Source organism: Sorex fumeus, unplaced genomic scaffold, assembly GCF_029834395.1.
Source record: "Sorex fumeus unplaced genomic scaffold, SorFum_2.1 ptg000129l, whole genome shotgun sequence".
Classification (NCBI taxonomy): domain Eukaryota; kingdom Metazoa; phylum Chordata; class Mammalia; order Eulipotyphla; family Soricidae; genus Sorex; species Sorex fumeus.
In genome coordinates, this window is record NW_026606186.1 from 15,040,917 (window position 1) to 15,065,470 (window position 24,554).

Sequence of the window (24,554 nt, forward strand, 5' to 3'; positions counted from 1 at the left end):
TACCTGCCAAAAGCTATGCCAAGGACTTTACTTACTTTATCTCATTTGATCAATCTGACAGGCTATGAGGGAAGTACTATGATCATCCCTATTTTAACTAGATGAGAGACTGAGGCTTAGAGAAGTTAGAACTTAGGCCTGTAAAATTCCAAAGCTAGCCCAGACATAGTTGGCAAAGTGTCTCTTGGGTGAAATCCATCCTGCCACCATGTTCTATAGACAAAATTTATAATTCAGTCATGCTCATATTTAAAATCATCTCTGGCTGCTTCACTTCCTGGTGTAATGGCACCGTTGAGGAGTCACTGTCACTGTCACTCCTGTTGTTCATTGATTTGCTCGAGTGAGCATCAGTAACGTCTCCACTGTGAGATTTGTCACTGTTTTTTTTTTTTTAGTGAAACACAGTGAGGTACAGTTGTAGACTTACAAATTTTTGTGCTTGGGTTTCAGTTATACAATGATCGAGTACCAATCCTCCACGCTGTTCAATATAGTACTGAAAGTACTTGTAATAGTTGTTACTGTTTTTGGCATATTGAATATGTCATGGGTAGCTTGCCAGGCTTTGCCTTGTGGGCACGATACTCTCGGTAGCTTGCCGGGCTCTCCAAGAGGGATGGAGGACTTGAACCTGAGTCGACCACATGCAAGGCAAACATCCTCCCCTCTGTGCTGTCGCTTCAGCCCAAGCATGTATAATAAAAAGGATAAAACATACTTGTTGCTGGAGAGGTGGTATAGCATGTAGGGTACTTACCTTGTACACAGCTGACCCAGATTCTATCCTCTTCATCCGATGTGGTATCCTGAGCACAGGAGTTATCCCTGAGCACAGAGTCAGAAGTAAGCCCTGAGCTCTCAGTAATGACTCAAAAAGCAGAGAGCAAACAAAACATAATTATTGAGTGCCAACAGTACTAATATTGATTATACCTACATATTGAGTTGTCTCTACTAACATGTTTTCTCAAGCTATCCCAGACACAATTGAGGTGCATACAAAATGTCTAGTTCACAAATTAATAATAAAAAAAGACAAAACTAAAGCTTTGAAGAGTCAATAATTGACTTAAGATCACACAGCTAGTGATGTGTAGCTCCAGGATTCAAACCCAGAATATCTGTGTCCAAAACTTACATGTTTAATCAGTCACTTGGCAAAGGTCAGAGAGATTCAGGAGAGATTAAAAATAGAAGGTTGTGTTGTGGGCAATGCTTAGTACTGTGTTGAAGGATTGGGTACCATGTAAACTCTTAAAGATTTGGGGTCAAGGGAAGACATAATTAGGTGTACATTTTAGTAAAATAGAACTACTTATGGCATGAGTAATTAATATGGGGTTTTTAGGTCCCTGATTTTAAAGGATCTTTAAAATCTTTGGATCTCCATCCCCAGAAAGTATATACAGAATTATCAACCATTGTGATTTTTTTCTGGGACAGGAACATGGCATTAGCAAAGTTTCTAATTTTTTCTTGACCCAATTGTGATAGAACACTAAAACAAGATTACCTGTTAGTTGACATGTAGGAATCTTTATATAAAATGTCTGGCTGAAGGGAGACCCCATTTAAATGAATTTAATAAATGTTTGTTAAGGTTCCCCAAATGCAACACACTGTTCTGAACATTTGGGATATATCAGGGAGCAAAATAACTTATATTTGCCCCATCTGGAAACTTAATTTCTTCCAAAGGGTGGGGAAAACATAAATAAAACAAACCATCAGGAGCATAAATAATATAGTATATTCGGAGGTGAGGGGTAGGAGAAGTGAAGCTCATTTAAAGAGGTCCCCAGTGCTTAGTAGAGGGTGGAGACCAGCTTTTTAGTGTCTCAGGGTCAATCAAAATGACATGGAGAGAGGATGTGGAACGCATGAGTGACCTGTGCAGGTTTCTGCCTGACTCTTCCCGTTTCCCTTTCTTGGGGCTCTGATGCTGGGAAACTTCATTCTCACAAGCTCCCCAGGTGATCCTCCTGTTGCATAACTGAACTGGATAACCACTACCCCTTAACCCAGGCTCCTATATGTCTCTGTCATTCTGAAATTCCTGTAGGGAATCCCTTGCCTAGGGATTAAGCAAGTCAAGCACTTCTCATAATCAGCACTAAATCTTCTCTGCTATTGCAGGCCATTTCCTCTCCATCTCGGTCCATTCAGAGAAGGAGGTGACCTGGCCAGGGCCCAGACTGTCAGGCAATCCTTGGCAAGAGGGAAGATCAAAGGGAAGAGAGAGGGAAATAATCCACATATTACTCAACGCGCTCATGGTCAATTACAAAAGGGGAACTTAATGCTTGGCTTGCCTCCTTACAAAACTGGAAAATGTAGTTATTTCATGGGATCAGACGGCTACCAGATTCAATAAGATCTACAAACATGAAGCCTCAGTACATGAAGATGTTTTGGTATGTCGAAGCAGAGCAACCCCTCTCTCCTTCCCCCTGGGACATTGAATTCAGGAGCAAATATAATTAAAAGAATTAAAAAGGAAAATGTAATTTTAATAATAACCATTTACTGAGCCCTTCAGTTGTTGCAAGGGCTTAGCTCAAGCACTTTGTGTCCTGAGCTCACTGAACCCTCTCATCAACTGACTCTACGAGGCAGGCGAAAAGAAACAGCGGTTGATGGTTTCTTTTTCGGAAACCAAGACCCAGGGAATTATGATCACTTATTCTCAATAGGAAGCTCCCCGAAACTTGGTTTCCTTCTGCTGAGCATCTGAGACTCTTTTCACTCCTTCCTTCACTATTTTGCACGAAGTGTAATAAATGGAAACGTATGGCACACTGAAAACACTCTCACTGCACAATGTTTTCTTCTCGGTTGCTCCCTTTCTTTATCAGTGGCTCGTTTTTGTGTGTGTTTAAGTAGACTTCTGCTAACTGCTCAACTTTCGTGATTCCGTCTGTGTGATGCCCTCTTCTCTGTAAGCCCAGCACACACCATGTTCATGATCAGTGCTTTTTTCCTTCTTCTTCACTGGATTTTCTTCTCTTTGATGATCTGGAAACTAGGAAGAGGTCCTTTCTGATTTGCTTTCCTTCTTGCCAGTTACTTATTTCCCTTGAAGGTCCCAGATTCAACCCATTAGCATCCCCACTAGCCTCCCTGGAGAGGAAATGAACATTGTGCAGGTTTGACTTGTTTGGAACTTCGCATACATGTTCACTTTTGCCCAGTCTGGTCCAAGTCTTGTTCAGACAATGGCAGCAGCCACCTCATTGGCTCACAACAGCCCCTGCTCCTTACTTGCTCATCTAACTTCTCTGATCGAAAGCCCTCATCTCCAGCTGCTCTTAGGATCAAGACCACAGTGCTTACCCTGGGCCACAGAGGCTGCTTGGACTGGCCCTTCCAACCTTTTAAACCTCATCTAATACAAGTTCCTGGCTTTTTTTTTTTTTTTTGCTCACGGCACTGTGGGGGAGCGATAGCACAGCGGGTAGGGTGTTCGCCTTACAAGCGGCCAACATGGCCGACCTGAGTTCGATTCCTCCGCCCCTCTCGGAGAGCCTGGCAAGCTACCGAGAGTATTCGATATGCCAGACACAGTAACAACAAAGTCTCTAATGGAGACGTTACTGGGCCCGCTCGAGCAAATCGAGGATCAACGGGAGGGCCTTTACCTTTTACCTTTTACGGCACTGTGATCTTCAAGTTCCTGGACAGTCTGCACTTTGGCCCTGACTAACAGTCTCTGCACATGCCAGCCCTACTCCCTGGAATAACTTCTACCTTTCCTGATCCTTTTTCCCACTAAGTTCACCTCTGTTCATCCTCTGCTCTGCCAATCCTCTGAGCTACAGAGGCTTCCAGATCTGTTGAGCTTGCCCCAGAGGTTTTTTTCCTTCCTTCCTCGAATCTTCCATAGCAGTTTTCACCATGTCTAATTATGTGTCTGTAATTTGTAATTCTTGGGTTACTATCTGGGTCTCCTTCTCCTCTACTTGTTTGAGTTTATGATGACAACAGTGCCTATGAGGAAGAAAGCATGGGTAAATTTGGGAAGGAAAGGGCATCCTATAGCCCAAACCCCACCCCACACCAATTCTTGGCTCTCTCTCTCTTTTTTTTTATTGAATCACCATGAGATATAATTACAAAACTTTCATATTTGAGTTTCATTAAAACAATGATCGAATACCCATCCCTCCACCAGTGCACATTCTCTGCCACCAATGTCCCTGGTATATGCCCTGCCCTTTCGAACCCTCTCCCTGCCTCTATGGCAGACAATTTTCTGATATTCTCTACTTTGGGGCATTATGGTTTCCTTTAGCTGTCTCTTGATTCCTCTCTGCCACTCCTTGCCAATGTAACAGAGTCTGTTGAAATATTATCCAACAGTTTTCCCTGTGACCACCAAGCATTTGGCTTCCCTCACTTCAAGAATATCCTTTACCTTTTCTGTGAAATCAGAATATTTTCATATGCATTAAGGGGGTCAACTCCAAGAAGGCAGTGACTGGACAAGCTTTTGTTCAGTATCATATCCATAGTTTTTAGCATAGTATCTGACATGTGGTAAAGGTAAAAGGTAAAGGCCCTCCCGTTGTTCGTCGATTTGCTCAAGCGGGCCCAGTAACGTCTCCATTGGAGACTTTGTTGTTACTGTGTTTGGCATATCAAATACTTCACGGGGAGCTTGCCAGGCTCTGCCGTGGGGGCGAGATACTCTTGGTAGCTTGTCGGGCTCTCCGAGAGGGGCGGAGGAATCGAACTAGGGTCGGCCATGTTGGCTGCGTGCAAGGCAAACGCCCTACCGCTCTGCTATCACTCCAGCCCTGACATGTGGTAGGGATTTAATAAATAGATGTGTTTTAAGGGGAATGAATGGGTATCCAATGACTGAGTTACCAACATGTATCAGTGTTACTGGTGTTGTGAACCATAATGCTCAAAATGAGATGAGAGAGAGAGAGAGAAAGGGAGAGAGAAAGAGAGATAGAGAGTTGTGCCTACCATAGAGGAAGGCTGTGGGGAGAACTGGTAGAGGGGAGTTGGGGGGAGGGCAACTGGGGACACTGGTGCTAAAAAATGTACACTGGTGGAGGGATAGGTATGACTAGATAGAACATTGTATGACTGAAACCCAATCATGAACATTTTTGTAATGTTTTATCTCATGGTGGGTCAATTAAAAGCAAAAAAAAAAAAAAAGGAGAAAGAAAAGAATATTCCAGATGTGTCTGACCATCCACCAGACAGATGCAGCAGAAAGGACCATGGGCATGCACCATCACATGGTCTACCCATGCTGTGTCTTCTGTGGTCATTAGTTACATTGCACATGTCTCTGGGCTTAAGGGTTTCCAGGCTGTAGTTTCAAAGGCATGGTGTGGAGCCAGGATAAAGCCTGGAGAAGGCTGGCTGCCCCTTTGACCAGGTGTTTCTTTTATAATTTAATCTCCAAGGCTTCCCAAAATTAGGGAGAAATATTTACCCCCTGAAATTTTTGCCACTCACTACCAAACCAAGACTATTTAGAAAAGTGTAGCCAGGGCCTAAGCGATAGTACAGAGGGTTAGGTGGCCTTTCCAGTCACCCTACCGGGGTGCAATCCCTGGTACCATATAAGAATAATAAGAATAAAAGGCCTTCCCATTGTTCATCGATTTGCTCGAGCGGGCCCAGTAACGTCTCCATTGGAGATTATTGTTGTTACTGTGTTTGGCATATCGAATACATCATGGGTAGCTTGCCAGGCTCTGCCGTGCGGGCGAGATACTCTCGGTAGCTTGCCGGGCTCTCTGAGAGGGGCGGAGGATTCGAACTTGGGTCGGCCATGTTGGCTGAGTGCAAGGCAAACGCCCTACCGCTGTGCTATCGCTCCAGCCTGTGGTACCATATATGGTCCCTCAAGCCTTGCCAGGGGTGCAGAGCCAGGAGTAAGCCCTGAACACCAATGGGTGTGCCCTCTCACCCCCAAAGAAACATGTAACAAATTAGAAGGTAGAAGGGTACAGTGAATTTTTACATCCCAACTACCTTCAAGGGTCAACACTTGTCAACTCAGGCCACTTCTATGTCACTCACACCTGTCCAAGAGGCCTCCATGATGTCCATGTCACTCATTCATGTCTGTGTCATTCACACCACACCTGTGTCTCTCATACTAAGATACTCTCATCACCCATACAACATCTGTGCCCCTCGTGCCATATTTGTATCACCTATACTGTGCCATCATCACTCACACAAATCCATGTCACTTACATCATGTCATTCACACCACCTTCACGTCACCCACCTGGTGTCACCTATACTATATGTGTCACCCACACTGTGTGTCACCCATGCTACTTTCATGCTGAAGTCGGTGGGACCCCACAGGTGGCTTATATGAGGCAGGGAGGAGAGATATGGTTGCTTTCTCCCAATCCGCCTCTGCCACCAGGGGATCCAGTGTTCTCGTCTCACCTCACAGAAAAGAGTTTCAGGAGTAGACAGCTGTGAATTAAAAACAGATTTTATTTGGAGGTTTATTTGCAAGGGGAAGGAGGGAGAGAAAGAAAGAGAGATCAACGCACTCAAGAGAGAACACGGGCTTCTCCAAAGGCAGAGAGAATGCCTACACACATCCCAGATAGGAAAGCATGAAAGTAGAACATCTCAAGAGCAGAGATGCGAGCACCACATCATGCTTGGCCATGTGGACACAAACAGCACATTGACTCAGGCAGCAGGGTCCAGCCTTCTCTGGGTCTGTTACTGGCACCAGGTGAAAGTCTTATCGGGCCTTCGTTCCTGTGCTCACAAGGTGGGCCCTGATGGCCTTAAGGCTTGGCGGGTTATTGCATCCTAGGAATTCTGTTGCCATGGGGTTCCCTTCCCTGCTTACTTGGGACGTCTAGCTTGGTAAGAGTCCGTTGTTAGGGAGGTTGCCAAGTTGCATCAATATTACCCAGACCATATCCATTTAAGCCACATCGCATCTGTCACTCACACCACATCTGTGTTTCTCGTGGATGTCTGTGACACTCATACTAGTCAGCACTGTCATCTGTACTATCTCTGCATTATCCAGATGACATCTGTGTCACTTGCACCACACATACCTATGTCACTCAGGTCAATTCGTGTCATTTGTGTCATGCCCATACTGTGTCTACCTGTGGTGCTTACGTGTCATTCACACCACATCTTTTTCATTTATGTCCAGTCTATGTCATCTGCTCTCTCCCCTCAAAAATTACAGACTTGGAGTGTAGAGGCTGAAGTTCACATCTCTAAAAGGTCAGAATTCAGATACCTTTACAGAGTTCTCCAAATCAACAGTCACTGCTCTGTCTCATCAAATAGGAAGTCATTGTTCAAATTTGCTAGATTGTCTTTCTAAGAACCAGAGAATTAGTTCAGCGGGGAGGTCACTTGCCTTGCATGAGACAGACCTAGGTTCAATGCATGACACTCTGGATGGTTACCCTGAGCCTGTCAAGAGTGATCCCTGAGTTCAGAGCCAGGAATAAGTTTTAAGCCAGTTGTGACACCAAACAACTGCAAAAACGAGTTTATTTTTCTATTACCAGTCTATTTGCGTTAGGATTTTTTTTTGTGGGGGCAGGGAGGTGTGTGTGGAAAGATGACATACCTAACAGTTTTGGGCTTACCTCTGACTCTCTGCTCAAAGATCACTCCTGGTGGTACTCAGGGAGCTGTATGCAGTGCTTGGGATCAAACCAGATTAAGACATGTGCAGCAAAAGCATCTTACATGATGTACTATCTCTCTGGCCTCTGGTTTGGAATTATCAAATAAATCGATTTTAATCAGTAGTTTGCCTCCTCTATCTCTCTCTCTAATTCCATAAAATATTTCTTATCAATGTAAAATGATGTTGTTACCCCTATCCCCCTGCCATTTTATTCTATTTACTGTATCCCCATTTCCCCATGATATCAATCACCATTTTAGCGGATTATTTTTTTTTTAATTTTTATTAGTGAATCACCATGAGGTACAGTTGTAGACTTACAAATTTTGTGCTTGGGTTTCGAGTACTCATCCATCCACCAGTGCCCATTCCCCACTTCCAATGCTCCCACCCCCCCACCCCACCATCCCACCCCACCCCTGTGGCAGGGCATTCCCTTTTGTTCTCTCTCTCCTTTTGGGTGCTGTGGTTTTCAAAAGAGGCATTGAGCAGCAATTGTTTTTGGTCTATAGTCTATTTTCAGCATGAATCTCTCATCCTGGAAGTATCCTCCCAATACCCTTTATTTGGTGCTCCTCTCTCTTTCTGAGCTGCTTCTCCCCCAGCATGTGCGGCTGACCTCCAAGCCTTGGAGTGAACCTCCTGGTACTTATCTCGGATATTCTTGGATGTTAGTCTCCCAATTTGTTACTTTATATTCCATTTGGGTTCTTTTTTGTTTGATTGATTTTTCTTGTTTGGGCATTGCCAGCATTACCCAGGACCACCAGAGTTATACTTGGCAGTGATCAGGAGACGATGTGATGTCATGGATTGAATCTGGGCCCGATGTATGCCAGGCATATACTCTACCCTTTTGACCTATGTTTCCCATGACTCTGTATATATCTTATAACTTGATAATTATACAGAGAGGTTTGACAAGCTTTGATTTCTTGTCAGTTCACTGCAACTGATATTGACTAACTGGAGACCATAATTTTCTTTACTGTTGGCTACATGCCACTAAGTCCAGATTGTCCACTGCTATTATTTGACATTTGGTGAGGGATTCTGTAGTTTTTTTAGTTTTTGGTTTTGGGGGCCACACTTGGCATGCTCAGAAGTTACTCCTGGCTCTACACTCAGTCACTCTTGGTGGTGCTCAGGGGACGATATGGGGTATTGCGGATTGAACCCAGGTTGGCTGCATGCAAAGCAAGCACCTTACCTGCTGTATTTTATCTCTGTCCCCAGGATTCTGAGCTTTTAGTTCTCTGATATCACGATCACGACCATCCTGTTGTTCATCGATTGACTCGAGCAGGCCCCAGTAACGTCTCCTTCATCCTAGCCCTGAGATTTTTTAAAAAGTGCCATATTAAAAGCTCTTCCAGGGATAGGAGAATGAAACCCATCATTGTTACTGGTATTTGGCATATTGAGTACACCATGGGGAGTTGGCCAGACTCTGCCGTGTGGTCAGGTTACATTCGGTAGCCTGCCATTTTGTCCAAAGTAAGAATGGGATAATAAGGTGTCGTGCGGCCACGGCATACCTCTGATGTGTGTGGTGGAATTAATAACAACAATCCAAATCTCTGAGATTATTTTACTAAATGAGATGAGCTTGTTCCTACAACATAGTAAGCTCCAACTTATCGTCTCTCTCTTTATTCCCATATCCTGTTATTCCCTTTCTTCTCCCATATCTTCTACTCCATATATAATAATTTTATGTTGTGACTGAAACATAAATGGAAGGAATTATCCAGCCAGTCAATCCAAGCCTCATCTGTTACTTCTTTTCTGCCCTACCCTGCACAAACTTGTGTTTGAATAATCTGTAAAACCGCTTGCTCATTTAACCCCTAAGAAATTTTATTCTTTAACTCTGCATCCTTTGCCTTGAAACAAAATGTGCCCCTATGCATCACTTGCCCATGTATTTTGTCACATTTTCAGTGCTATACTGAAGTCAGTCTTAAACAGGCAGAATCTGTGTTTAGAATCAGAAACATGAGGGTTTCATAGAGTCTGTCAGAGTTTCTGCATATCTTTGCACATGTTACTTTATAAGCTTCTATTACTCCATCAGTAAAATGGAATTTATTATATCTACATTGTAGGACAATTTTTCAAGTGAACAAAGATAGCCCATGATAGGGGCTCAGCAGCAGTGCATGGGCACATAGGGGCAGCTCAGTGAGTCTTCACTCCTGGTTCTTTGTAGTTATCTTTCAAGTATTTAAAATACCTTAAGGCTTTCAATATTTTTCCCTTTTCTTTTGGTAAATATCTTCATTTCCTTCAAAGTTTTTGTTTTTGTTTTGTTTTGGCTTGGTTTTTAATCACATGAGCCTGATTCTTACTCAGCCTCAATTCTATCCCAGTCATCCTAATTATTAGCCTCTGAAAGAATTGCATTATGCCTATTCCTTATTAATATGCATGATTTATGAAGAAAGAAGTTACAACACGCAGATTGCTTCACTTGCCTAAGGGTAGAATTCAGATCTCTTGCTTCCAGACTTTTGCCTTTGCCCCAGGTCACAATGGCAGCTATCTTTAACGTTTAACACACAGTAGGTATTCAAAACAAAGCTTCAGAGTGGCAAAAGGAAACTGAAGTTCAGAAGAAGAAATCTCTTACTAGTGTACAAAGTAGTTGTGAAACCGATACCTACACACTCTTTTCTCTGATTCTATAGCTTGTGGCCTCAACACGTGAGCCAGAGGATCACATATGGCTGGCTCTGTCCTGTATATTTGACATAGGCAAACCTGTTCTAGCATCACCTAACCTGTCTTGGAATCAATAGAGTTCTTTCTGTTGCTTTTTCTTTACCTTTCACTGATGGTAAAATAGCTTGTTCTGTTAACTTCTGTCTGAGTCACTTCTTAGCCCCTTGGATGCAGTTTCACTATCTCATCAAGTTTCTTATCTTGAAATTCAACAAAGACCTTCTGTTAAACTCAATCCAAAGTCCTCTTCTCAACCTTTTTCTTAGATGCATCAATCCATTCTCTTAAAAAAAATTGGGCTTGGTTCCTTCAACTTTAGTTTACCCAATTTGAATCTTTTCCAGAAATCATTATTTCCCTTCCAAGAAGAGAAAATACCAGGAGAGAGAAACACGGTAGCTACCTATGGGGGAGAATGTTCATACCATTGAGGCTTCATGCATCCCTGCATAGCACCTTCCCCCACTGGTATCTGCACCTTTGAAAAATTTAGAACGTATTCAGTGGAAATATATGTAGATATATACCAACAGTAAGTATATTTGTATAAATGTATGCATATATAATTATATATATTTATTTTACTATTCACAATGGTATTACTTTTATTCTTTTTAAAGTTTTATTGATTTTTTTGGGGGGTGCCACACCCAGCTATGTTCAGGGGTTATTCCTAGTTCTGCACTCAGGAATACTCCTGGTGGTACTCGGTGGACCATATGGGATGCCAGGGATTGAACCTGGGTCAGCTACTTACAAGGCAAATGCCCTACCCACTGTACTATCTCTCTGACCCTAACATTTTATTTATTTATTAATTATTTTTTAAATTAAAGAACCGTGGTTTACAAAGTTGTTGACAGTTGAGTTTTAGACAAATAATATTTCAACACCAATACCACTACCAGTGTCAACTTCCCTCCACAAATGTTCCCATATTTCCTCCTCACCCCCACCCCATACACACCTATCAGCTTAACAGGCACATTACAAAATTCCAGCAGTTACAGCTTACATATTAGTTTTCAGTGTTGTTAAGTCTGTATTTTGGATATATAGCTATACCACCCACCCACATCATCAGTATAAGTGACGTCCCGATGACTGTCTACTCCTTACTTCCCAGAATGGCATTATTTTAATCTAAGTAAACAGACATATCTGATATTTTGAAGTGTTAGGGGTTTCAATTAGGTATTACAGGGTGTGGTCAAGTTTTAGAATCAATTAGATCTAGATTTAAATATCAGATTTTATGTTTGCCTGTGGATACAATTTCACAGATAAATTAGGCTACTTGACCTCTACTTTCTTATCTGTAACATGAAGATAATGAACAGGCCTGCAATCTAGTCTGGTCTTAGTTAGTCTATGATAGAAATGTATGTAATCAATGAAAAGGCAGCACAAGGATCTAGGATTCCAATCTTATTTCCCCTTATACCGTGGGGATATAATTTAAGTACTCAATATCAATGAAGATAATACGATTTAGCTCATCAAATTACTGTTAGAATAATATTACGGACATCGGACACTTAGCAATTCCTAATTTACTAGAAACGTGTCAGTATTAGTTGCATTTTTTTCTTATTCTTTCATCTTCATCTTTTCCTTTCCTGCATAAAGCACTGAGAACAGAGTAGGTGTACAATAAAAATAGTAACCTTTTCCCTCAAGCATCCACTTATTTACAAAAGCAAGAGGACAGGAAGTTCATAGAAAGTAGGCATGTTTCCCCAAAGCAAAAATAATTTTCCTGTCTCTGGCAGTTGGTTCTAATGGCATGATATTCTCCACTGGAAAAAATTGAAAACAATTAAAATAATTCTGAGTGTTGACCTATGTAAAAGTCACTCTTGTCAATAAATAATGGTAAATAACAATTTTATTGCATTCACTCCTTTGCTTCTATCTAAAAAATAGCCAAGCTTGGAACTTTTTTAATATTCATTTATTCACCAAATTTATGTGTGAATACATACATGGATAGGACATTATTTTAGGCACTTGATAAATGATACTTACAGCCCACTTCCTGAGGTCAGGGTTCAGAGCTTCCCATTTTATACCCACAGGAAGTAAAACCATTAGAGTGGGAATCACTTCTCTCCATTGGCTTGGTGAGAGCACTAAGGTTTGAATCTAGAAGCTTAGTTCCAAAGAGTAAATTTCAACTCCAGGTTCTCTTATTCCATCCAGTGTGTGTGTGGCATTCTTTATTGTTTTAAAGAATCTAGTCTTCTTCAAGACCATCTAATCAAGATGGAAATGTGGAACAATATAGCAAACATTGTGGAAATTCTTCCTTTTCAGAGTCTCTTCAGCCCAATCTCCAAAACTCCATTCAGAGGTGAAGATAAGCCCAAGATGGGTGAGACCACATATCTGACCCCTCCTCTCCATCCAGTGATATTTTCCATGCTACTACCCACAGACCCTAAGATGGAAGCCCCACCACCTGGAGAGATTGCCTCCTCAGATACATCCTCAGGGGAAGTCAGTGTACTGGAAAAATGAGTTCACTAGTGGTCACCATAGGGAACTTTTTGCCATCTTTCACTCTGGAACTTACCATTCAAGGTAGCGTTTAGCCACACAAGCTCCAAATCTTGGACAATCCTCCCCTTGAAACCTTTCCACCCACGTCTCCCCTCCAGATGTTCTTACCACAGGGGAGAGGAGTTGCTATTAGTCAGAGAACAGCAGGCCTTAGAAGACAGGTCTTGTCTAATAGGTGGGGCTGGGATTCTTGGCTAAAGGCATCTCTTAGGAAAAGTGTGTGAGTTTCATCCAGGTTTCCTCTTCCAGAATTGAACAGGCCAGGAACAACGCCTTGTAGGAGACAGGCTAAAAGGAGGAGCTGTTCTCTGAAGAACTTGGATTTGTACAAGACTAAGAAGCCCTTGGCAGTTCAAGGTCACAGGGCAAGATGCCTTGGGAAGATGACTCATGAGTAGATGGATGAGGCTACTGATATGGCTGCGTCTTCTCCCTGGAGTTATAACTGATGTTTCCTATTGCTCTTAATTGGTCTGCTATTCATCACTTTCACAATTGCTATCAGCCCAGTGACAGGCAGGACGGATGGTCTGGAGATAGTTTGGAACAATGTAAGCACAATCTATTACCATGATGACTGAGCAGGTCTCACTTGGATAATGTAGATTAGACAACTACAGCACTCCCAGTCTTCTTATTCCTCAGAGTCTGCCACTCATTCCAGCAACACTTATTCATGCAACCAACATTTATGTTCATTCTTGCTTTGGGCTAGGCCTTCTGAGACATAAGCCAAACAACTCTGAATTAAGTAGAAGGGACGAATACAGAAATAAATAACTAGATAAAAATACCATAGCTCAGTGACAGGTGTGTGGTCCTAGGTACATTGAAGGCCAAGGATTCTGCGGAGGAGTCAGAAAGGGTTTTCCAGGGAATTTTGCTGCTGTAGTGGTTCTTAAAGAACAAGTATGATTTGTTCAAAGGTAAAATGGTGGGAAGTCATTGTCCAAGGCTGAAGAAAGCCTTGCTTCTTGGACCATATAAAGGAGTTTAAGGTTTCTCATATGGAGAACTCAGAAAGATGATGTGATAGGGTCTGAGAATGGGAGGCTAGAGAGACTGGCTGTGTGACATAGAGAGCTCTGCATGCCAGGCTGAAAAAAAAGCAGACTATGCTTGCCAAAGATCTTTTAATGGTAATACATAGGCACCTATTAAAACTTTCTTAGCAAAAAGGGGAGAAATTATTATAACAATACAGTGATCTCTGTGATAACTCAAAGACAGAGAGTATTGCTGAGTTACCAGTGCTTATCTAGGAAGTTGCTCTTAACAGTCACTACAGGACCCTATTTTATTCTGCACAGTGTGCTTTCTCCAAACATGTAGCACAATACAACTAGCTATCCTGGTCAAGTCCAGCTTTGTTTTTTTATATGTATCCAAGCATTCAGAGAAATTAGTAAACATTTGAATCTGATTACCAGCAAGGGGAAGAACAGCCAGCTTTGACCAAAATGGTAGGGTTACTAAATTAAAATATGACTACTGAAAACTGTCCCTTTTATCTGTTAACTGAAAGAAGTCTATTTAAATCTTGTAGGCAGGCTGGAGCAAATGTACTGCAGATAGATTGCTTGCCTTGCATGCTGTTGACCAAATTCAATCCCCAGCATCCCATATGGTCCTCCAAGCACTTCTAGGAATGATTCCTGAGTACAGAGCCAGAAGAAATCCCTGAGTATTTCCAGGTATGGTCCCCAACAAAACAAAACAAAACAAAAAATCCTGTAGAGGGATTAGTAGAGTACTACTACAATGGGTATGGTACTTGCTGTGCATGTAAGTTGACCTGAGTTCAATCCTTGGCACCCCAGGTGGTCCACTGAGTTCTGCCAGGGGTAACTTCTGAGTGCAGAGCCAGGAGTGTGCAATGAGTCCTACTAGGTGTGCCCCCCTTATACCCCCTGCCCCCCAAATAAAATCTTGTAAATTTTGACTCAGATGGCAGCATCCTAACCCAAGGGAATGCACCATGCTTTACTATGTTGTATCTGAAGTCATAAGATAAAGGAGACTAGAGATTTGGGGGTGTATTCACCGTACTTCACGATTACCTGAGGGCCCCATTCAGATGACTGATTCTGGAGCATTCAGCCTGAGTTTGGCCCTGGAATCTGAATTTCCAGCAAGTACATCAAGTCATAAAGAGGCATAAAGTCCAGGATGACACTACGAGAAACAAGTTTTGGTGGGGGGAGGGGGAAAGTACTCATTATTTTAATTAAAAGTTAAGCCAAATTTATTTTGGGGTAAAATATGTAATTTGAATAAATATTTCAGAAGAACATTTCAAAAACGTTTTGAACTTGCCACGTCTGATATTTGGGGTGATTTGTATAAAAAATTAGAACAACCCTGTCGTGTTGTACTGGGTGAGGTTGAAAGTGTTTAGATGAAGAGTTTTGGCTCTTAGATATAATGAGGTGCTCTCAGGTGTGAAGTGATTGTTCTTGTAGATGGCATGTCAGAATAACATAGTGACCACCAGAGATGGAATATATATATATATATACAAATCACAATCACAAATCATCCTGTTAATTGTCGATTGCCTCGAGCAGGCCCCAGTAACATCTCCTTCATCCTAGCCTGAGATTATATTCAAGGCTCTTTAGGAGAATGAGCTCCATCATTGTTACTGGTATTTGGCATATTGGGTACGACACAGGGAGTTTGCCAGACACATATTTATGTATGTGGTGTGTTTATATATACATATATACATGTGTAATATATGTGTATGCATATATATCAGATAGCAGGAATCTTATATATACATACATATATACATAAAATATGTATGAATATATATATTCATATGATCTCATAAACATATATATGAGATCCCTGCATGGCAGAACCTGGCGAGCTACCCCTGGCGTATTTGATATTCCAAAGACAGTAGCAATGTTACAGGTCTCATTCCCCTGACCCTGAAAGAGCCTCCAATACAGCAGCATTGGGAAAGAGGAGTAAGGAGAGGCTGCTAAAATCTCAGGACTGGGACGAATGGCATTGTTACTGGTGCCTGCTCGAGTAAATCTATGAACAACGGGATGACAGTGATAAGATCCCTGCTGTCTATTGGTCATGCTCAATGTGCTTATCCAGTTGGAAAGATCAATCACATTGTATATGTAAATAGGGAAATATGGGGTGATTGTTGGATGGCAGATCACATATGCCCTTATTGGGTTTATAAGATGAACCCAACCCTCCTCATTTCCTTTGTAACACTGGATCTCCTACTCTACCAAGTACCAGGGATTAAATAATGAACAAAGCAAACAAAGACCTAATCTCAATTGTGCACTCTGAAACAGACAAATAATAGGATGAAAAAATAATGTAGAAAGCACTAAATTAAATGTAAGGTTGAAGAAAGTGGGGAAAGATGAGCTCCAGAGACAGAGCTTGATCCCTTCCTTCTTTATGGGGTCAGAAAATAGTGTTCACAGAAGGTGGTCTCTAAACTGAGAGCCAATTGATTAGTTGGTGTATGGAGTTGTTTGTATGGGGAAGAGCGTTCCAAGGAGTGGAAATAGTATGCAAAAGCTAAAGAAGGAGGAAGCACCACAGGAGAATAGATTATTCAAAAGGGCCATGGCAAGAGGTGACTGCTGGAGAGAGGCCAAATGAAGATTTTGCAGGGCCTGACATCAACACAGTGGCACCCGAATGACTGAGAGATTGAAGTGAGAAGTGGCACAATCTGTACAACTGCAGAGGCCAATCAAGAGCTCAGGCCAATGGAGGTGACCCAGGTGTATAAGCCAAGGCAGGCAACTGAGTAGGATACCTGGGAGCGGTGTGCAGGAATCAGGGCAGCCTCAGTGGAAGCTGAGCGGACATCCTGTATACACAGTATGGCCAAGGTCAGGGCCTAAGAAAGAGAAACACACAATACCTTTGATTTTATAGATGTGTTAACTGTGCCCCAGAGAAATAAATCAACGGGGCCAGAGTTTCAGTTACTGACAGAGTAAGGGCATCGTCTTTTTTCTGAGCAGCTCTTGGACTGGTAGGGGGCTTTGTGTCCATCTCAGAATATCGATGAACACAATCTGGAGAATATTCAACAGAGGTTTAAACCCCCCAATCCACCCCCCAGATGCCAGGTGAGAGAATAAAACAAGTTCTCTGAACAGAAATGTTTGATAAATGCCACCACTTATATATTAGCTTGTTAGGGTTTCCAAGGGACTGTTAGCCTATTAATTATCTTTGGGAAATAATCTCTTGTACAGATTTAATTTTAAAAAATTAAAAAAAAATTTTTAAATTTTGTAAAAAATTTTAAAAATTAATTTTGTAAATTTTTTTAAAATTTAATTTTGATTCAATAAATAAAATTATAAAAAAATGGAAAAAAATAAGGTGGAGTTCATGCACAATTGAATCAGCCTAATCAGTGGCTGAATAAATAGCAGCACTCCTATATTTAAAAAAAGAAAAAAAATTTAATTTTGTAAAAAATTTTAAAAATTATCTTTTTAAATTTTTTTGATCTTGGCTTTACCAAGTTTATGTGACTGCAAAGAACACCTTGTCCCATACCTACTTGTTTAAACTCACCATCAGTTACTATTCCATTGACTTTGTGTCCCTGGAAACACTCATAGGAAATATTTTTACCAACCTGAACAAGGGTAACTCATCACCATGTCTCCTCCTGAGGCTATGTTGTACCTCTAAGAAAAAAAGTGATCTGGGGGAGAAATGAAAGTTTGGTCTTTGCAGTTAGCCCTGTGTTTTACTCCTAACCCTGAATCATTCCAGATATATGGCATCAAGTCTATCACTGGATAGCATCCCCCACCCCAAGTTTCCCTCCCCTTAATAAAAATAATCCAGCTTTTTGAAGAGTGGCACTGGAAACTGTGCAATGTACTACATGGGGCTTCTTATGAGGATTTAACTTACTCACGGTGGTTAAGCATTTAGGCTTTGATGTTTGAAGAAATTGAGTTTGAAGTTGGTTTTGTCAGGTATTGACTATGTGAAATGGGAAAGAATCCCAACCTCCATGAGGATCCAGTCTCCTTCCCTACTCAATAGGATCTGTAGGAGCCTCATGGTGTTACCATGTCCATTGATGAGATCCCAGGTCTCAACCCCCTGGCACTATGCCTGACATACAGAAATACTCCTAAATAATCACTACTATTTTTATTACGTTCCAACTTCGCACTTTGTTCTCTCCATGAGATAGATGGAAGCAGGATATGAAGTATACTGACAAGAAAAAGAGGTCCTGGCATTAGAAAAGATCATGCGAGTTATCATCTTGTCTCAGTACATCTTGGGGGACAGACAACTGGCAAGGCCTCATGCTGGAGCATCTCAGTGGGTTGTATATTTATTTTTTAATAATTTTTTCCATTACAAAGCTAAGTGTGTTCTGGAGGCAGGGTTGGTATGGTAGCGTCTTTCTTCTCCCTATCACTCAGATGAACAGGCTGCACTGTTGTGTGCTCTCATCATGCAGGGCAAACGGACTTGAAAAATCCAAGTTTATCCTGACACAGGGAATCAGGTGTCATTTGTATGATTCAGAGAACCATCCGTGAGCTGCAGTTTTTCACACAAGAAATACCCATTTTTCATACAGGTCTTGGCAGGGTTGTCTTTCTTAATGAGTGGCTCTATGAAGGGGACAAGGGTTTGACTAAGAGTCTGAAAATAAAAGGTGTGATCAAGACATCCTGGAGCAGAGCATGGGAACTTGAGATCAAAAGAGATTCTGTTCTCCCCTGTCCTTTGGACCCACACATACCTATCTAATGGCAACAGGACTGCATACCCCAGCTGTTGGGAGGCACAAAGAAAGGAGCAGAACCTAGGATCTGGCCCAGCATCAGGAAACGCTCACCTGGGATCACATGTGTGCTCTCATTTTACCTTCCCATTCTTCAAAACTCAGTAATGTCTCTTTGTGTTGCCTCCTCTAAGATAAATGATTGTCTGCCCAAAGTTGGCAGTTCTTTTAGATTCCCAGAAAAGAAAAATTTGTTTTTGTTTTTGTTTTTGTTTTTTACATTTTGAAGCCACATCCAGCGATACTCAGGGGCTACTCAGGAATTACACCTGGCAGCCTCAGAAGATCATATGCGGTGCTGGGGAACTAACTCAAGTCAGCCTTGTGCAAGGTTAGCATCCTACCGACTATGCTATCTTTCCAGCCCTAGATTCCCACAAAAGTGAATATAAGGTAAAGAAGAAGCCTTATTGAGCCTTTTCACTATTGGCGTCTCAGCCAGAGGATGCATTTGTTATAATTAGCAAACTTACACTGACATATTAGTATCACCCTCCAAATCCCTAGTTTGCCTCAGGGGTCAGTCTTAGTGTGCATTGGATGGGCTTGGACAAATGAAGGAGGATATGCCTACGCAAATCTAGTATCACATAGAATTGTCTCATCGCCTGGGAATCCTCTAGACTTCCCTCCTTTTCTGCTAATTCCTGCCAACCATTGACCCTTCCACTATCTAGAATTTTGTTCTCTGAAGCAGACTTTTTAAAGGATTCCAGGCAGTATATTTAGGATGGGAAGTTTGAATATGTTGGCACTGATGCATAGTTTACACTTGGCTATGTCCTAACAGGAATTGCGGCACTGATGTGAGTATGTTAAAGGGAATGAGGAAAGTCTGGGCAGAAAAAAAAAGCCAGATCAGGAAGGAAGGAGGGAAAGAAGGACAAAATCAACTCTGCTGTGGTTTGCATGCCCAAACTTAAGAAATGACAAATTGCAATAAGGCCCAGAAAGGGTAAAGGGCCCTATAAGTTCACACATTTAGTGATTCAAGAAATATGAGAATTTACTGGGATTATCCTGTTTTAGGTATTGTTTTTTTTCATTCTTTATATCCTCACCCTCTCAGGATTCCATTCTCTCCTGTGACTTCCATTACATAAAATCATATTGAATGGGTAACTATTGAGCTACCAAAGTGGCGATGTACTCCTGATATTTTCTTTGATCCGTTGCAAGAAGCACAGAGGAAAATATCAATGGATGCTAAAAAGTATGTGAAATTTGGGAGTATAATATTTTTATTTTTTTATTTTTAAAATTTTTAATGTAGGAGTATTGCTATTTATAGTTAGTATTTTTAAATAGATTATCTTATCAGTGTGTTTCTTTAGTCAAACATCTTGTGATCAGGTCCATACTATGCTACTTACTAGTTCTGTAGACCTTGGCACCAATGTAAATTAGACACTATGATTGGATTAATGAAATAGGTTGCTTGGAAATGAAATGAAGTTAATAAAAGTAAGGAAGTTTGTTGGGAGAAGTGATGCTCATGAGGAGACTGTTGCTCTTGATGATAATTCCTGGGAAAATAGCTTTAGGATTAAATGGTCTCAGTTCAAGTTCTTCAGTTGCTTTTTCACTTGGTGAGTTTGGTTAGGCAGTTTCCACCTTGGAATCTAAGTTTCCTCATCTGTAATGTAGATGTGGTTACATCAGATTGTCTTCAAAGGTTCTCAACAGGAGGGAGTGAGGGAATGGGTTTAAAGTGCATAGCACATACCCAGTAAATGTTGTTTCTGTGTTTGTTCCCAGTACAGCATCAGAGCACATTGGTGGCTTAAACCCAAATCCAAAGGAAGAGAGCCTGGTAGACTAAATGTTGGTTGAGGTTCTGGCATCACTGCAAGACTTTCCCCTTCTCTTCTTTGGGATTCTTCACTTGTGCATAGTTAAGAGGAACATTGCCACCCTTGAGAATTCTTCATCTGAAATGCCAGGGATTTGTTGAAAGCATCTTTGAGGATACTCAATTATTCGCTGAGGTCCGTAGGTCCTTGAAAACTGCTAAATTAGAAGGATTTGTAAGAAAACTGATATCCCCGCAGGGCTAATACTTAGAAACATTAGTTAATTTCCCCTGGTGCTTTCCTGGTTTCAGGGACTTATCAATAAATGCCTTAGTCTCTAAAATATGAAACAATCATTTATATGCATCATTTATTCATTTGTTTGTTTTCCAACGTATTTATTAAAGTCCAGGATCAGGGGTATCCAGAGGCTAACTGGACAGTTCATGATACAAGGTGAGACTCAGCCCTGGGCACAAGCCTTTGTCAGGGCATGTACATGCATGCATACACACATATGCATACACTGACATTTACTCCAACAAGGATAATTTAACATAATGGAGACCATTAATTGAACATGCATATATTTGGGAAAAAACATAAGGGTGCAGGGGGACATATGCAGATAGTGGCCACACACATAGTAACTCTAGCTAGGAATTCACCCCAGCACTCTTATCAATGTTATAATGAAATGGCTTTGAATGAAATTACATTATTGGAGGATCTTCTCTATGTCCTCTACGGGCCTCTGAGTCCTGGAATATGTTTGTGATTTCAGAGTTTCTGCTGTTCTCCAATTGTTCCCCATTCTTGGCAATCCTTTGAGCTTGTTCAAAGGTAAATTACCGGCTGTTCTAGTTATTACTGCTATGCAGTCCTAAAGCATGGTGACTTGAGATGGATTTGCTATTTTCTCTCATGGCTCTGGGGGTTAACTGAGCTGAGTTTGGGCACTTTTTTTCTTAATTTTTATGCAGGAGTACTGCTCTTTATTCAGCCACTGATTAGCTGATTGATTTGGGCATAAACTTCACCTTACTTTTTTTCAAAGTTTTATTTACTTATTTATCTTTCTTCTTATGTTTATTTATTGAATCACTGTGGGAAAAGTTACTAAGCTTTCAGGTTTAAGTCTCAGTCATACAATGATCAAACATCTCTCCCTTCAACAGTACTCATTTTTCACCATCAAAAACCCGCCCTCCCACCCCTCCCAATGCCTGTGAGGCAGATAATTTCCACTTAACTCTTCTCTACATTGATTACATTCATTATTTCGACAAAAGATGTACCACTATTGTTTAGTATCCCCCCCCCCCAACAATCAGAATTGCTGAAAAGGCATTGTGAAATACTTTGTTTTCTATAGCTGGTTATGAGAATCATATAATGATTTTGGATTTCTGCAAAGAGCCAGATAATTACAAGATTGGTTTCTCTACATTTGGTGTTATGGCTGTACCGGAGAACCGCTCGTGGGGGGCAACTCATGACCTCGGTAGGGCATGAAGGATGAGTCGGTACCACCCCCTTCCCATGAGACTGCAGTTGCCCCGTCACCGCTGGCTCATACCTGGCTTTCCAATAAGCTCTGAGGTGGCAGCCACCCTGCTGCTGGGGCGGGGGGGGGGGGGGTGCTCTGGAGCCATGGCCGTGATGGGGGGCAACTCGTGACTTCGGTAGGGCGTGAAGGACAGCTGGTACTGTCCCCCTTCCCATGAGACTGCAGTTGCCCCGTCACCGCTGGCTCATACCTGGCTTTCCAATAAGCTCTGAGGCAGTGGCCACTTTGCTGCTGGGGGGTAGAAAGGCGGAGAGTTTGGGCACTTTTAATTCAATATATCTCACCTTTTCACAGTCAGTTAATTGATTGATTTGGCTGGAGTCATTTCAATGGCACCCCTGTCTCCCTTTCCCCATATCCAACAGATGACCCTGGCTATTGGATTTTTTTTTTTTGCCTAGAGCACCTGCACATGTCCTCCCCATGAGGTTTGTACTTCCTCCCAGCATGATGGCATCATTCCAAGAAGAAGCACCCTGAGTGAGACATGGACCCAGGAATAGAAGGAGCTATATTTCTTCTGGGCCAACAGTCATAGACCTCACCCTCAAAAGGATGGAACCTAGATCCCATCTTATCATGGGAGACTATCAAAGAGCATTAAAATCCTATTGTACTTTATTATTATATTTTTTAAATTTTTTTTTATTAGTGAAACACCATGAGGTACAGTTGTAGATTTACAATTTTTTGTGCTTGGGTTTGATTATACAATGATCAGATACCCATCCCTCCACCAGTGCCCATTTTTCACCACCATGGATAATATCCCCCCCATCCCCATCCCCCCATCCCCCCCTGCCTCTGTGGCAGGGCAATCCCCTGTGTTCTCTCTCTACTTTTGGGTGTTGTGGTCTGCAAAAGAGGCATTGAGTGGCAAACATGTTCAGTCCATAGTCCACTTTCGACATGCATCTCCCCTCCTGGGAGGATCCTCCAAACACCCTTTATTTGGTGTTCCCTTCTCTATCTGAGCTGCCCTTTCCTCTAGAATGCCCGACTGGCCACTAAGCTATGGAGTAATCCTCCTGGTGCTGATCTAAGCTATTCTTGGGTATTAATCTCATATTTTGTTACTTTATATCCCCCAGATGAATGCAATCTTTCTATGTCTATCCCTCTCTTTCTGACTCATTTCGCTTAGCATGATACTTTCCATGTTGTACCACTTGTATGTAAATTTCATGACTTCATCTTTTCTAAGAGCTACATAGTACTCCATTGTGTAGATGTACCAAAGTTTCTTTAACCAGTCATCTGTTCTTGGGCATTCAGGTTTCTTCCAGTTTCTGGCTATTGTAAAGAGTGCTGCAATGAACAAACAAGTGCAGATGTCACTTCGACTATACATTTTTGCCTCTCTGGGATATATTCCCAGGAGTGGTCTTGCTGGGTCAAATGGAAGCTCAATTTATAATTTTTTGAGAATCGTCCATACTGTTTTCCAGAAGGGCTGAACCAGTCGACATTCCCACCAACAGTGAAGGAGTGTCTCTTTCTCGCCACATCCGCGCCAGCATCGGCTGCTTTTGTTCTTTTGAATGTGGGCCAGTCTCTGAGGTGTGAGATGGTATCTCATTGTGGTTTTGATCTGCATCTCCCTGATGATTAATGATGTAGAGCATTTTCTCATGTGCTTTTTTGCCATTCGGATTTCTTCTTTGAGAAAGTTTCTGTTCATTTCATTGCCCCATTTTTGGATGGGGTTGGATGTTTTCTTCTTGTGGAGTTTAACCAGTATTTTGTATATCCTGGATATCAATCCCTTGTCAGATGTGTATTCAGTGAATATCCTTTCCCATTCTGTAGACTGTCTTTGTATTTTGGTCACTGTTTCTTTGGAGGTGCAGAAGCTTCTTAGTTTAAGATAGTCCCATTTATCTATCTCTGTTTTCACTTGCTCAGACAGTGGCTTGGCATCTTTGAAGATACCATTAGCTTCAATGTCATGGAGGGTTTTACCAACTTTGTCTTCAATGTACCTTATGGTTTCTGGTCTGATGTTGAGGTCTTTAATCCATTTTGATCTTACTTTTGTACACGGTGTTAGGCAGAGTTCTGAGCCCATTTTTTTGCATGTAGCCGTCCAGTGATGCCAGCACAATTTGTTAAAGAGGCTTTCCTTACTCCACTTCACATTACTTGCACCTTTATCAAAGATTAAATGATCATATGATTGAGGGGAGATGTCAGTGTATTCAACCCTGTTCCATTGGTCTGCAATTCTGCCTTTGTTCCAGTACCATGCTGTTTTAATTATTACTGCTTTGTAGTACAGTTTGAAGTTCGGGAGGTTGATTCCTCCCATTTTCTTTTTCCCAAGAATTGCTTTAGCTATTCGTGGGGGCTTATTGTTCCATATAAATTTCAGGAGTGTTTGCTCCATTTCTTTGAAGAATGTCGTGGTTATCC

The 24,554-nt window shown here is 41.7% G+C and overlaps 1 protein-coding gene across 4 annotated transcripts in view; it reads left to right on the forward strand.

Annotated features, from left to right (window-relative positions):
• Positions 1-24,554, forward strand: part of ASTN2 (astrotactin 2) — a 1,072,177-nt gene that overhangs the window by 853,660 nt on the left and 193,963 nt on the right. The window lies entirely within an intron of this gene.